General features: G+C 37.2%; 1 protein-coding gene across 2 annotated transcripts in view; it reads right to left on the bottom strand.

Moving 5' to 3' along the window:
- Positions 1–14,649, bottom strand: part of LOC131425374 (uncharacterized) — a 302,108-nt gene extending 287,459 nt beyond the window's left edge. Inside the window, exon 1 of one of the 2 annotated variants that reach the window (XM_058587214.1) lies at positions 10,852–14,648. The gene's annotated coding sequence lies outside the window, so the exon portion shown is untranslated. Of the gene's footprint in view, positions 1–10,851 lie in introns of both variants that reach the window. The other variant, XM_058587213.1, reaches the window with a different exon arrangement.
- Positions 14,650–15,111: the final 462 nt, after the last annotated feature.

Consider the following 15,111-nt stretch of genomic DNA (forward strand, 5'->3'; position numbering starts at 1 on the left):
TCAACAGCCTATCATCCGCAGACAATTGGCTCATTGGAGAGGAATCACAGATGTCTAAACGAATATCTGCGATCCTTTGTCAACCAGCACCAATCTGACTGGGATGAATGGTTACAATTTTATGCTTTTACTTATAATTCTACACCACATACAGATCATGGCTATACACCGTATGAACTAGTGTTTGGTGTAAAACCGAAACTCCCACAGGAGATATACAGCAAAAACAAAATAGATCCAATTTATAATTTTGAGCAGTACAGTAAAGAAATGAGATATAAAATGCAATTATCCCACGAAACAGCAAAGCAAAGATTATTAGCAAAAAAGGAATTTAGACAGGATATCCTCAACAAAAATATAAATCCATTATCAATAAACAAAAATGACACAGTATACCTCAAAAATGAAAACAGGCGTAAGTTAGATTCTTTCTATTCTGGACCTTATAGAGTTAAAAATATTTTGGAGCCAAATTGTGAAATAGAACATACAATTTCAAAACAATCATATTTAGTACATAAAAATAGACTAATTAAACAATAAACATTGTATACTTAGGCAGTAACTAATAATCATTATAACAAAATGACGTACTTGGAGGAAAGTTTTAGATGAATTCCACTTCGTTACATTCATCTCCCGAAGGGTGAAGGTGTAATATAACAAATTATCCCATCCTAGCATGATCCATTCTACATACAGTTTACATTCAATCCCAAACCAAATACGTATGGACATTTCCACGTATTTGGATATCCCGGTCATACACCTTACAGAAATGCGCGTTCGCATTTACCTCGACCTAAGTCCACCGCGCAGGCAGCTAGCAATATAATTCGTGATTGCTTGCCCTGCATAAAGCGGAGGTCGATAACCAAATCTATGACATCACAGCTGGGCCACAGCTGTGAACGTTTTTACCAGTCCTTCTCCATTAGCATGACATTCTCTCCCTCTCTATGGTTTTTTCCGATTTCTCCCGCTCCAGGTACGTCCGGTAGGAAACGATAAGTTACGGTAAGAACAATTGTACGGCTAGAGATAAGTAGAAATGGAAATACACATTCATTAATGAAAAACCAGTCAACCACTCTGGTAATTAATCCGAAAACTTCTACAACATAAAATTCGCAGAATTTATTTGCATTACATTTTGCATGATTAATCTACAGTATCTGTTTCTGTTTCCTGCTGTGAATATAGCAAAGGAATGGTGGCAGCGGAATCAGGAAACAGGCAATAATTTCTTCGGCTATCGGGAGCAAACAAGACACACTGTTAAGAATCGTGGCATCTTTTGAATCCGCTGTAATGTGGCTCCAGTTATTTATACTTCATCCCGAATCGACTACCAAGAAAATTCAAGTGGCAACTGCCATAATCGGACATTGTGTCCGCTGGGTGTAGCTGGAAACTGGGAAAAACAAAACACATATCTGAACGGGCCAAATAGGTCAATGGAAGTGGTTTCATTTATTGATGCAGCACATTTATGCTGGCCTTATGATGCTGAATATTGCAAGAAAGGCACAAATAGTGTGGTTGTGTTTGTGTCGGTCCGGTTTCCGTTTCAGTCAGATAAGTGGGAACATCACTGAATGCTTCTGTAGACTGAATTGACGCCAATACCATAGCGACTCGAAATTGTTCATTGCATAAAAATGAATATTTTGTGTTTCTCAAATGAGTTTTGTCATGATGAGAATGATATGACACTGAATGTATTTTAAAATTATGGGGCTGTTGATCTCCGTGAGATAGAGGTTTTTAAGGGTTACGTGATAGTCAAAACTTCACTGCCGATATAGCACGCAGCCTTACGAAGCAGAGCAGAGTCAAAACCACATAAAATGGTGGATAAAACCGGGGTAAAATAAAAGACAAGAATAATTGTCACAGCCCGGTGGGTTATGGCGCACCTTATTTCAACCGTCTTGATTCATGCGAAACCTGATTTCAACCCTGTTTCCAATGAACTGTCATCTGCCTTTGGTGGAAGTAGAATAGATTGAGTAAGCAGTGAGGAGTACACGTGTGGTTTGTTGGTGAGGGAAACAAAGAGTTTAAATGAATTGTTTTTCTTAAGATTAATTTGTTACTCTACTTAAATTTAACTTAACTGAATTGATTCTCTAAAAGTATACAGGCACAAGGTAAAACATAAGAATTCACATGCAAACTTAACCTAAAACATAAATGATTTACAGCTTAAAGTACGGATTGCTGATCAGTACAGTAAAACACTCAGCAGTACGGAATTATTAGTACGGACGAAATGATTGTAGAAGAAGTCTTAACGTGAGTAGTATGTAAACAGCAATTAATTTAAATTTTATGCATTGTTAGATCTATTTATCATGGCTGCTACGAAATTGATTAACCTCAATATTATCGCATAATTCTCCCAAAGGGGCGTTATAGGGACCTTTTACATAGGGGCAGCGAGGGCACGGCTTTAAGAGTGTGTGCAGGGGGGGGGGTGGCAGGTTTGTGGTGGAGGGGCAGGGTCTAAACGATTAAAAAAGCATCATTTTTGCGAATTTCTTCAAGAATTATCGTTCAACAAACTAAATTCAAATGTTTTGCATTATAAAAAGCATCATTCTTTTTTTCTTGAAAAACATTGAAATATTAGTCGGTGAAGAGGTATTTTTGAGAACGCTTATTTAAAATCATGATTTGCGGTGTCCACTGTATTTCAGCGTAGACTAATCAGAAGTGAACAAATGAATGTTTTTCTAGACCCCAACGTTACAGTTTGATTTTTTTTCTATTTTTTTTAGTTTTTGGTGGTTGTTCAAAGTGAAAACTACGATTTTTCACGAAAAAATCCACCATTGTGTAGCTGTTAAACCTCCCTAAAGTAACAAACAACGAAAAGGAAAACGTTGGGGTCTGCTTTTTTATATGTAGAAAGTGTGTGCAAAATTGGTGCAGCAGTTTTTGAATGACTATGGACAAACCTGCTTCAAAACCTGCTTTCGAGAAAATCGCGTTTAAAGGTTTTTGTCTATAAAATCAATGGAAACAATTAATTACTCCAGGGAGCTGGTAGGGTCTAACATTTTCAAAAGGTCATATTTTTTCTTTTATAATTTATTATTTCAAGAATTTTTTGTCAAGTTTTGAAGTCAATCGAAGTAGAAATCTTGGGCCTGTGTGCCTAGTTCTTACTTCTTCGCAGTATGAGATAAGCAAAGATAAAGGTCCATAACTTCCAAAGTTTCGTTCCAATAGGCTTGAAAATTTCACAGAAAATTCTTCTAATATTTTACTATAAGAAAATATAAAGAAAATAATAAATGATTTTTCAAAAGTGTTAGACCCTACCCGCCCCTTAATGGGCCCTTGGCGGGACCAACCGAGCAAAAAAAAGTTGTTCATTTAGCTAGGGGCACACAAAAAAGTGTTTACCCTGGGCCCATTAATAAATAAAAGCGGTGTTAATACGTTACGAAATTTTTTGAGGTTTATCTGAGTCAACGCCTAGTATTATGGAAATTTGTTTATTTTTTGTACCGATTATAGGTCATTCACCTCTTCGTGCTAGAAACTGCGGGGTTGGGAATCGAACCCAGGCGGGATGCGTGAAAGGTATCGACTTATCCAACACGCTATAGCTGTCCTTAATATGTAAAAACTGAGGTTTACAAATCGTATAAGTTATTTTGTGGAAATTATGAATGTTAAAAATCGTTAGAAGGGTTAGATTCTTGTGTTAAACGAGCTACGATGCGTTACTTTTAGAGAAGTTATGGGTGTTACAAAGTGTTATATACGTCGCTCGTTTGAAAGTTATAGGTGTTACGAAGCGTTACATGCGTTACTTTTTCATAAGTTATAGAAATTACGAAGCAACACATGCGCTGCTTTTTAGTTACTTTGTTGTAAGTTTTTAGTTACTTTGTTGTGAGTTACAGGCGTTACAAAGCGTTACTTGAGTTACCTTTTTTTGCGAGTTATATGCGTTACATGCGTTACTTTTTAGTACGCTAAAGGTTTTACGAATGTTACAGTATTGTAAGTTATAGTTGTTACGAAGCGTTACATTCATTACTTTAAACACAGAAAACATATACGCCCTTATTCTGAATAACGACGTATTGATTTTTTGATCGAATGTGGTTCGATCGAATCATAGCTACCTTTGATTTTGATAGCGTTATTGGGAATACGAATGAAATACGAGCGAAAAAACGATACGACGTTATTCAGAATAAGGGCGATATACAGGCTTACATATGAACTGTGTGTAAAATTTGCTCAATCAGAGTGGTGAACACTTGCAGATGTCACCACGATCGACAACATGATTTGGGTGCCGCTTTCACTGAGCCCCAGTTTTGGGTGCAACATTCACTTCACACTGGATTTTTGTTTTGCTGTTAATTAAAGTGACAAGTTTATTTTTGCTTTATTCCGATCAAATTCTCGTATGATAAATATGGAAATAAAGTTATCTTTAACACTTAGGGAAATCGTGTGATAAGTGTTAAAATTGTAGTTGAAATATTACTATAACAGTCTGGGTATTCATACGCTGCCTGACGTTTTGGATTGTCGTAAAGGACCCACTTTTCAACGCCAGTAAAAATTGGATGCAGAAAACTTTTCCTTTTGTAACGTTAGAGCAGTTGCTCGCACGTAAAGAAACGGAGTTCAACGTCGCTTGGCTGTGGCACCAAATTGCTTACCTTTCAGGTCATTTATATTCAGGTCATTTATAAACGTTGTCAAATGGCTGGATGAGGTTATCCCTTTCGCTCCGGCTTCGTTTCCTTGCCTTCAAAAAAAAAATCTCGAGTTTTCAAACGTGCAAACCACTTCCGACATGTTCACGCAAATGGAACATGCTTACCACACACTTTTACCAAAATACAATGACTCGGCAGCTGTCGCCACAAAATTCTACATTTTCATAGTAAAACAAAATATTGTTGCTTTCGCTTCAGCTAAATGACATATACTGATTCTAAAACTGTATGAAAGTAGCGTTCCAACGCATATTTGTAAAGATAAATCACAGGAATTAAAATCATATTTTGCCATTTGTTAGAAAACGACACAAACTTACTTATACACCTAATATTATTTCAATGACTGTATTATTATATAATCAATATTTTTAATATTATTTTCCCGACACTTAACAGTTCAGTGAATTTTCCTCTAGTGCGAAGGATAGGAAACTGAATATCGGTTTAACAATTTCCCCGCAGCTGAACGGCCCTCGGTGCGGATTGATGCGATTTTCGTAAAAGGCTCTCTTGAAATGTTAATCTCTTTTTCAATTAAAAAATCTACGGAGGATAGGTCTATTGGATTTCTCGATCTGTTGACGTAGGACTACCCAACTATTATCGAAATCACTGTTTATTTTTGTTTTTAGTATACAGATAGCAGGGTTTATGTATTCCACATATACAGGGCGCCCACTAGGAGAGAGTTGGCATCACTGGGAGTGCGATGCGGTGTCCTGGTGCTGCTCTAAAAATAATGTTTATTCGCAAAAACTGCAAATGCTCAAGCGGCGGATACTGTGAATTTGCCGACCCAAAATTCAACGATGTTAACCGATCGAAGCGCTGTCTGCAAGTCATTGTAGGTGTTGTCGGATTTCTAAGAAATGTGTGTAAGTTTCCAAGTCGATCGTGTCATACAGACTGAAGGTCTAGGGTTGGTCTGCAGCGGACCCATTCGCGAGTGCTTTTATTTTATTCTTTCAGTGGTCGTGTTTCATCTCGCGTTGCTGACAGCAGAGCGAGCAACAAAAAAGGGATATTGGTTCGTTCCTTTGAGATATTTTATATTTTTCTTACTTATTATATTGTTCCTGAGTATCGAAAAGCAGGTTTTGTTGAGATCATATTGTTCCCAAAACATATCCGGATCATTTTCCCTCCCTACTAGCAAATCTCCTATCCCGTGATGCTCGTGGAGATACAGTGGTACCCGCGGTCTCTAGAAACAACGAGTATCGGACTAACATTCCTTCCTTTCCCTCAGTAGCACAGCCTTTGGTCGTAGCCAGAGTCGTTATTGATCCTTTAATAAAAAGTTAGGAGTGAGTGCGTATGTACAGTGAAAATGATTTACTTCTCCCAAGCTTCATTTTCTTTGGTTCATTGTACATTTCCACTCATTCGGTCAATCACGAAGTGCAACTACGGGCGATCTACTTCAGCTCAGCTCAGCTCCACATATACAGGGTGCCCACTAAATTTTTTTTCACGTTTCGAAGGAATATCCCTTCATCTTCAGGACAACAAATATTTACCGTTGGAAGCATTTAAATATTTAAAAACAGGAACGGCTACTGTTGCAACTCTTTTCCATGATCGCATCGAAAGGCAATGTCGTTCCTGATACGATTCCAGTGTTACTGTTCCAGTGTCAACTGAGAATACATAGAAATTGTAATTGAATTGAAGATCACTTGAGCAACATTGATGGCTAAAAAACGGAACGTAATGAAGACATTGACGAAAATTAACGTGAGGATTTTTGGTACTAGAAACTAAAACATACTAAAACAGCGTTAGTATATAGTTTGAGTACGTTTGTTTTACTTTGTTTTTTTTTCAGAGAATTCAATGCAATATGATACAGTGTAAAGTTTAAGCAGAACTTATTCAAATTTTTTGTTAATTATGTCCTAAAACAAGCACAATGGAGAATATAATTACTAATATTATCAATTATCAATTTACATTCAAATTTGGTGGCAAGGGGAGAGTTGAAATCTTTGTTTGACAGTAATGATAATAAAATTATCACTTGTTACAGATGGTTGATATAAAGAATTGCAGCACTCACAAAGTAAAGAGAGTCGGAAAAGAACGTGTAGTACAATGCATGGAATATAAATAAATACAAAACTACCAAGGTATAGTTGATTCCGACACGAGCAATTGCAAAGATGTGAGAATTGTGTTGTTTTCCACCTGTTCAAGAGCATAATTTCTTTCTTCCCGTTCCGCCTCCGCGTGTGACTGGGAAACTATTCGTTTTGGAATGTAGGTCAGTTCCGCAAACAATACGCTAGCTGACTGGTGTATGCGACACTATTTCACACCTTCGTATTTCGTGGGCGCGATGACGAACTTGCACACGATGTTAGTTTTTTTTGCTGCTTAGAAAACAACAAGCAATAACCATAAAATACAACGCTATAGCTGCTTAGCCCGACCGAACCTATGATGTCCTTCGTTGCAACGCAGGCAAAAGGATGAATCAACAAGCTGAAAAGTTTTATAGTTGTGGTGAGCAAATGTTGATCCAATCATATGAAATCAGATGCTTCCGGAATGATGATGACAAATGCCGAAAGGAAGAGGTGATGTTTATTATTCGCAAATCTAATTGAACCGAGTTTTTCTTATCTGATAATACAGGTTTTAAGGTAGAACAATTTAGTATGAATATGTTTTTAATTTTTTATTTGTTTATTAGCTTTTAACTTAATTCATTAAGTAAACGAAAAGGAAAAGACGCACATTTCATGTCTTGGACGAATTTTTGTATCTGTATATTTGTATTAAATTTTTCAGTATAGGTTGTTGAAAAACAGTTTTTTTTTGTGAACGCGGAGATTCAAAAAAATATCTCTCGAAAATTCTACGTATCACATTGAAATAAAAAATACGTATCGAATATTTTTGAATTATAAACAAATAAACAAATAAACAAATTGTTAACCGAAAAAAGTAGTTAGATGAAAGAAAAATGTTCGATGGCTGATATTGCGTGGAATGCCCCTTATATTGTTGTAGACATTCAGGTAAATTAAAGCTCGTCACTACAAATTTCATGCAAGTGCCGTGCCGATGATCGAATGGCATTAATGCAGTCGAGAACGTGTTAAATGAAGCATTGCGCATCTGAATGGATTTTTTTTGATTCAATTATCCCAAGAAACCCATCCTTGCTTCGCTATCGATGGTTACGAACTTATATATTTGTTGTCATCTTGTTGTTGATAAGTTGATAGCTGGAGACAAAGTATGCCACAAATCAATTTCTTAAGGAATCCTTCATCGAACGCAAAATGTGTCTAAAAGATGTATGCCACAAACCAATGATGTATTCAAATTTCAATTCAATACTGTGTAGGTCCCACCCTCCCTATGTCCCCTTACTATTTCTAGGGGAGTATGCCGCCCCGTAATACGGCATCCCTTTCTCTCTCCCTAACAACAAGACAATCGGCCACGTTAAGCTAAAGCAAATGAGCCCAATAAAAATTTTATTTGAAAAAAAAAAATTCTTCAGGAACTATAGATCCATCCAAGATGAAGGTGAAACTTTACAGCTTTGGTTCAAGAACCATATTTCCAAAAAGGTTGCTTCTACGTCGGTTTGTCATTAATTCCTATCTTATTTACTTTTAACAAGACTAGTATGATTGATTCACGCGAAATGCTTCGAGCATACATATCTGCAGATAGTACTACCGGTGTATCTTTAATATCTGAAATCACAAAAACAGTTACCTACCTATTGCTCAGCATCAGTTTCAAAATTTTTTAAGTATTCTGTATCATCGTTTTAAATGAAATCATTGAAACTGTTCACCATTTCCGAAACAGAAGTCGGATTTGGTTAAAACCGTTGGCTTAGTACTAAGTTTGTGAAAAACCGATTTAACTACATCCAAACCATCATTTACGAACTAAACGAGGGCTCGTAAATCGAGGTAATTTTTGAAAAAAGTTTACGTTATATGGGATTTGGTTTGTGCAGTGAATGTTTTAAACCTAATCATATAGATATTTTTGGAATAGCTTTGATGAATAGGAGTCGGAAAACAATGTTTGGGGTCGGTCTAAAATCCAAAACGGCGACTTTCGGCCGGTTTATTGATATTCCGTGAAAACCCTTATAATATGGGTATTTGCTGAAAGGGGGTTTGCTGACATTCCTTGACAACCCTTGCAAGGGGTTTCAAGGAATATCGATGATTAACCACATTGAATTTCGAAACGAGCTCAAAGAAAAGGATATTATTCTGAAGGATATAAAATATCGTTTTGCAGCATCTGTTCTGGTTTTCAAGAAATATCGATTAGCCGGAAGTCGCCATCTTGGATTTCGGAACAACCTCAAACATTGTTTTCTGGCATCTAATCATAAAATCGGTTCCAATCGGAGCACATATTGTCCACTATTCGAACCTGGAGACGATTTTTAATCAAACGCTTGGACCCTTTTTTAGAATAAGAGAGTTTTTTTAAATATTCTTAGAAACAATCATCAATTTTCTGTTGATTAAATAAATAAATAAAGTAATAAATGAATAAATAAATAAATTTACACTAGAAGACGATGTTGGATAAACCAAGTTCGCAAAATATATAGTTAATATTTATTTATTCTTAGAAAGTTTCGAAAATTTTCAACTTCAAATTAATTTGAATGATTATTTTTGTCTGTCACATTTTTTTCGTGTACAGTCCTTGTGGCACTCAGCTCTCCGGCTTTAAATGATACCCAAACGAAACAAACAGGTCTATTGAAATTAAGAGCTACTAACTAATTCCTGCCAAGTGGAACCAATTCACGCACAGATCGAGTAGAAGCGAAAACAAATGAAGGTGTTAATGAGTAATTCCACATAATACACCAATCTAGCATCTTCTTAGTATAGGCTCCTCTCTGGCGTCAGTTGTCACGTTCGTAATTACACCAGCCGGGAGCATCGCAAGACAAAAATAATGGAAAGAAACCCCCTTTTGCTGGATCGGTGTCCAAGCATGAAACCGAGTAAACCATGTCTAGTGTTTTTATAGGTCATGGTCCTTCTTACGAGGAGCAGCGGAATGGTTCATGTAGTTAGGTACGTGCAAACAAGGATGGTTGAAACCACGGCTGACGAACGGCCGGTTTGTGGATGCTCGAGTCTGCCGTGGCAGTGCACGACCGCACAGATCGGCACGTTTTCCCGTTCGCTCATTTCCACAGCCACAGTACTACACTCAGACAGCTCAGCTCATTCCGATGGGCTTTTCCTGCCATCGCACTGCACTGGCACTGGTTTGAGCTACTTTTTTTCTCGTAAAAGAAGCAAAAACAAAAAGAACGAAACGAACCGGATTTCTGCGCTCTCGTTTTCACTTCGATCTGTGTGCAAACCATCGGGGAGTTGTTATTATCCTGTGAGCCCCGAATTCTGGGGCTAAAAGACAGCGAAAGCATTCTGTCGAGTGCAGTCGGTCGGCGATGCCATTCATAGCAGACAGTGACAGAACCGGAGCAGAAGTTAAACGACTGGAAACTGCAATGACTTTGGATTTTTCACGGGTGAGATGAATTTGCAAATTCATTGAAACGGGACGCTGTTTTTCATTATCTGCTACCGACGGGCGGGACCAAAGATTGATGACCGATTGGTGGCAGGGAAGAAGATACTTTAGTAGACTTTCCTCTCCCTGTCGGGCGGATCGTAATCGGCTTAGTGCAGATGAATAAATGTTTCAATGAAATCTATTTTTGAGATGGAATCTATTTTCATCAATGGACTCTCTATTTGTTGATCTCGGTCAGACTTATCAGGTAAGAATTTTTCCGTATTGCCATAAAACCAGTTGATTAAACTGAGTACTTTTTAAATAAAAATGTCAGGATGAATCATTGATTGTATTTCTTATGGGATAGGACGACTTAAACTTTGATAATCTTAAAACTGTGATTCAAATAATAAATTGAGAAAGAGTTTCTGTTGGCGATGTTTGATTTCAACAATTCACCGGTTTAGGTACTTTGACACGGTTTTGACAATGATTGATATTAAAGATTAGATCAAAAACACATTCCAAGCTATTAAGTGGTAACGATGTTCACCATACTTACAGTGTTTCGTTCGACTTCCCACAGCTTTTTTTTCTCTAGCCTAATCGTGTTTCTTAACGTCCCGCATTTCAGTCACGTAAAACAAACGGGAATCATTAATTTGATCACTTTTCTTCGGAATAAGACACAAAAACGATAATCGCCCGCTACGAATAATAGTGGTAAACAAAACACCGCGAAATTACTGTTGCCGAATCATTCTATCGCATTAATTCAATCCCCCGCCCGCACGATTTCACCCCACATTTCCTTCGGCCGCACTGCGTTTTCTTTATTTCCTTCCTGTCACTTTGGTACTGGACTGCCTGGGACGATTTTGCTTCTAATTTTACCGAACAACACTCAACACGTTATTAATTTTGATTAATTTGCCTATTACTCGTCGCGCCCAGGAAGACATGACCATCGGACAAGATTAATCACGCTGCTCTTTTAAACTGTATTCAAACTCCAGTAGCACCGACTTCACCGACGACTACCGCCGGTGCTGTCATGTCGATAGGACTTTCCGCTGGCAGGTCGACTGGTCGTTAGAAGAAATTTTATTGCCTACTGCGAATCTCGCAGTGCTACTCAGCAATTCAACACCAGTAGCATAAATAATTGGACATTGACACTATTTCTTGGCGTATTCACCTCCCGATTCCATGCTTACTGACCACGCACAAAACCGGCACCAGATGACAACTCTTGCGTTATTTCCCGCCCGCTATTATTTATGCGTTTTCAATAGCGATTAATTTGGTTGTTTTGATGCTCTCCTCATTACAATTACAGGCACGTTTTGCACGCGTCACAGTCCTTACTTCAAAGCGCTAGAAATAAGTATGCAAATACTGGAACACGGTTGCATGGGTTTTTTTTTGGAAAAAAATATATACGAAGGAAAAGACACCGTCATTACATCACTGTCAGCTGGCGGCGATGGAGCGATGGAGCTGGCGGTGGTGGCGTCCCACGACAAGTGTGGATTAATTAGTAAAATAGAGCTATGGGAGCTGAAAAAATTCAAATATCATAAATCGAAGAACAGACAAACAAGCATAACACTCAGTGTGATTTCCTGTAAAGCGCTCGTGTGTGAGGAATGCATCGAAACATCTATGCATCTATGGGTTTTGAAATAAATCAAGTTGAAACAAGTAGGTATACCGATACATTGGAATAAAAAGTTAAGCAATCTTGAATATAGCATGAAGTCATCTTTCTGGATATGTATTGCATAAAAAGAAATGCAGAACTTCAGAAATCTGCATAACTTTAGAACTTCGCATGAACGAACTTTGTCATTTTTAGGATCTTGACAATAAAAACCTGTTATAATCCATCCAGTGGTGTAATGATCCCTTTCTCATATTACTTATATTTTTAAAAATATCACTAGAAGATCCTGTCCAAAATTTCTTTTTTCAAATTCAAAAACAAAATTTGAAACTTTCTTTGACTTAAACTAATATAACCATTTCAATTTGTTAACAGTTATGTGAAGTTTATGAGTATTTTTCTTTATTTTGCATTGTCGTACTGACTAATGGTTTGAAATTTTAAACACACTTTACTCTATAGTTCTGGAATAGGAAGTCGGACCCGGATGAAATTCAACAGCAGTCTATGAAACTATAGGACCTTTCATTTGAGTCTAAGCTTGTGAAATCGATCATATCATCTCTTAGAAAATTGAGTGAGTTTCATTTTAGAGTGTTTGACCACTATTTCCGGTACTTTCGGAACCAGGAAATTATTGCATCGTCGCTCTAAACCAGGGGTTTCCAAACTATTTTGGGTCATGAACCCCTTTACGATTTCTAGACCTCGTCGACCCCCGTAGTAAGTTTTCGTTTACGTCGACCCCCGCAAAAAGGATATCGACCCCAAGGGGTCTATATCGACCACTTTGGGAACCCCTGCTCTAAATGACGCTTTGCCATTTAACCCTCCGTCTGACTGATGGGTCCAGCCAGACCGTTTTCGTTTTTTACCATTTATTTTACATATTTATAATTTATCTATCGACTTGAGGTTTCAGGTAGATTCCTAAAATTTGATTGGCTATCAATCTATGCAATTTGTAATATAGACAGCGTCCTCGAAAAGGACGAAAAACGGATGGTTTGAAACATTACCCTCGGTCTGACTAATGGTATCTGGCTGGACTCCATACATTTTGTATAGAAAGACATATGATATAACTAGCTGAATTACCCGGCGTTGCTCGGAAATGTTTCGTGAAGGGAAGGCCGAAAAAATTCTCGAAGTTGTCCTGCTTAGTGAAATACTCCTGTAGTGAAACATAACTTAGACGGAAACCCGATCGAGCAATACTTTGTTCATGTTCAGACTGCGAATGATCAGTGTCCCATCTCAGATCTCACAATACTCATAATTTCCATGGTATTCTCGACAAATTGAATTAGATTTATATTTGAACCTTTTTGTTAGGAACCTTTAAAACACCTTTCTCTCTATAAATACCTTCTTAGTAACCTCCCTTAGTTTCATATGTGCTTGTAACGCACTTCCGTACTTCCTCGTCACATTCGATCTACAATACCGATGGTTTCCATGGATATAATCACTTGCTACTCCCTCTTCTTTATAAAAATTTTATGACATCATGAATTGTTGAAAATTTTCCATCTGATAATGATTATTTTATAACTAAAGGTTGTTTAACATCATAACTACATTCGTACTATAGAATGACGTTTTTATATAATTTATTTTACCAAGGTTTCAACCGTTTTGATCGTTCATCGTAGAGGAAAACCTATAGAATAATGATTCAATTAATACAAATGTTGTTGTAATCCTATTTCCATCACCTTGAGTCGACAGTTTTTTCCAATTTACATAATAAAATGCACATTGGTTGTATGATTTTGTCAATTCAGATCAATGTTGAGAATACTTATTTCCCCTTCCTCTTGTTAATATTTTTGTGAACCTCTCTCAGTTGCTAGAAATATACTGTACTCGTAAAGAAGTAACAATTTTTCGTAAAACCCGATCAATTTTCCCTTACACTTTCCATGTTCGGGGCACTTGCTACTCTCTCTCACCCTCAAAATAACCTTATAATCTATTTTGATTTGACTTCCTTTTTGCCAGTGAACTTACTACAGATCTCCTCTATGATTACTTTGAGTAGTGTATCTGTGCTTTTCAAAAAATATCGATTCCCACCTTTGGTACATGTGCCAAACTTGATGGCGATTCGTTTAGTCGTTTCGTAGTTATGCTAAAACCTAAATACACTCGCGTTCATAGACAGATAAAGATTATTTTCTCTTAGCTCTTTGAATTCCCCGGCAAAATGGAACCAGATCCTTTGAAATTATTCAAAGAAAAATACGACCTTGAAATTTTTGCCACTCTCTTGTTTTATAAAAAAATGGGAGATTAAAATTTATTTTCAAAAACCCCTCCTTCTAGTCTAAATGTCGATTCTATTCAAATTTCGTCATTGACTCTCTCCTCCCATGTTAAGGACACTGTGTGCAAGAAGTATCTGTGCCAAATATGATAGCAATCCTTTCAGTAGGTTCGGAGTTGCGCCGTTACAAATATAACATCCCCTTTTTAGAGGGACGTACTACATCCACCCCACACGAATACCCTAAGTTGCACAAAATGTATCTATGGTCTCCAAAAAGTATTGATTCTCGTCAAATTAAATAATTTTTTTCATGACCCCTGTTAAGGGTAGTTGCTGCGCTCTCTCCCCCATAAAAATACCCTTACAACTATCTCTGAAAAGCAAAAAGCAGCTATGCCAAGTGTGATAGAAATCCGTTCAGTAGTGTCGGAGTTATGCCGTTACACCCCCCTTTTTTAATGCACTTGCTTCATTCACTCCCCATATCTATCATATCTAAGATATGGAAAATGTTTGCATGATCTTCAAAAATTATCGATTCTTGTCAAATTTCATGAATTTTTTTTCTTGGCCCCTCCTGTTAATGATACTTGCTACGCTTCCTCCCCTATAAAAATACCTTTATGACTATTTCTGAACAGCAAGAAATAACTGTACCAAATTTTATAGCAATTCGTGCAACAGTTCCGGAGTTATGCCGTTACAAACATCGCACTCCTTTTTTAGAGGCACTTACTACACCCTCTCCTAACAGAATATCCTTATAATCTTATCTTAGTTGTGCAAAAAATTTCTTCAAAAAGTACCGATTCTCGTCAAATTAGATAATGTTTTTAATGACCACCTTTGTTAAGGACACTTGCTACGCTCCCTTTCCCCATGGA

The sequence above is a fragment of the Malaya genurostris genome, chromosome 1, assembly GCF_030247185.1.
Source record: "Malaya genurostris strain Urasoe2022 chromosome 1, Malgen_1.1, whole genome shotgun sequence".
In the NCBI taxonomy this organism is placed as follows: domain Eukaryota; kingdom Metazoa; phylum Arthropoda; class Insecta; order Diptera; family Culicidae; genus Malaya; species Malaya genurostris.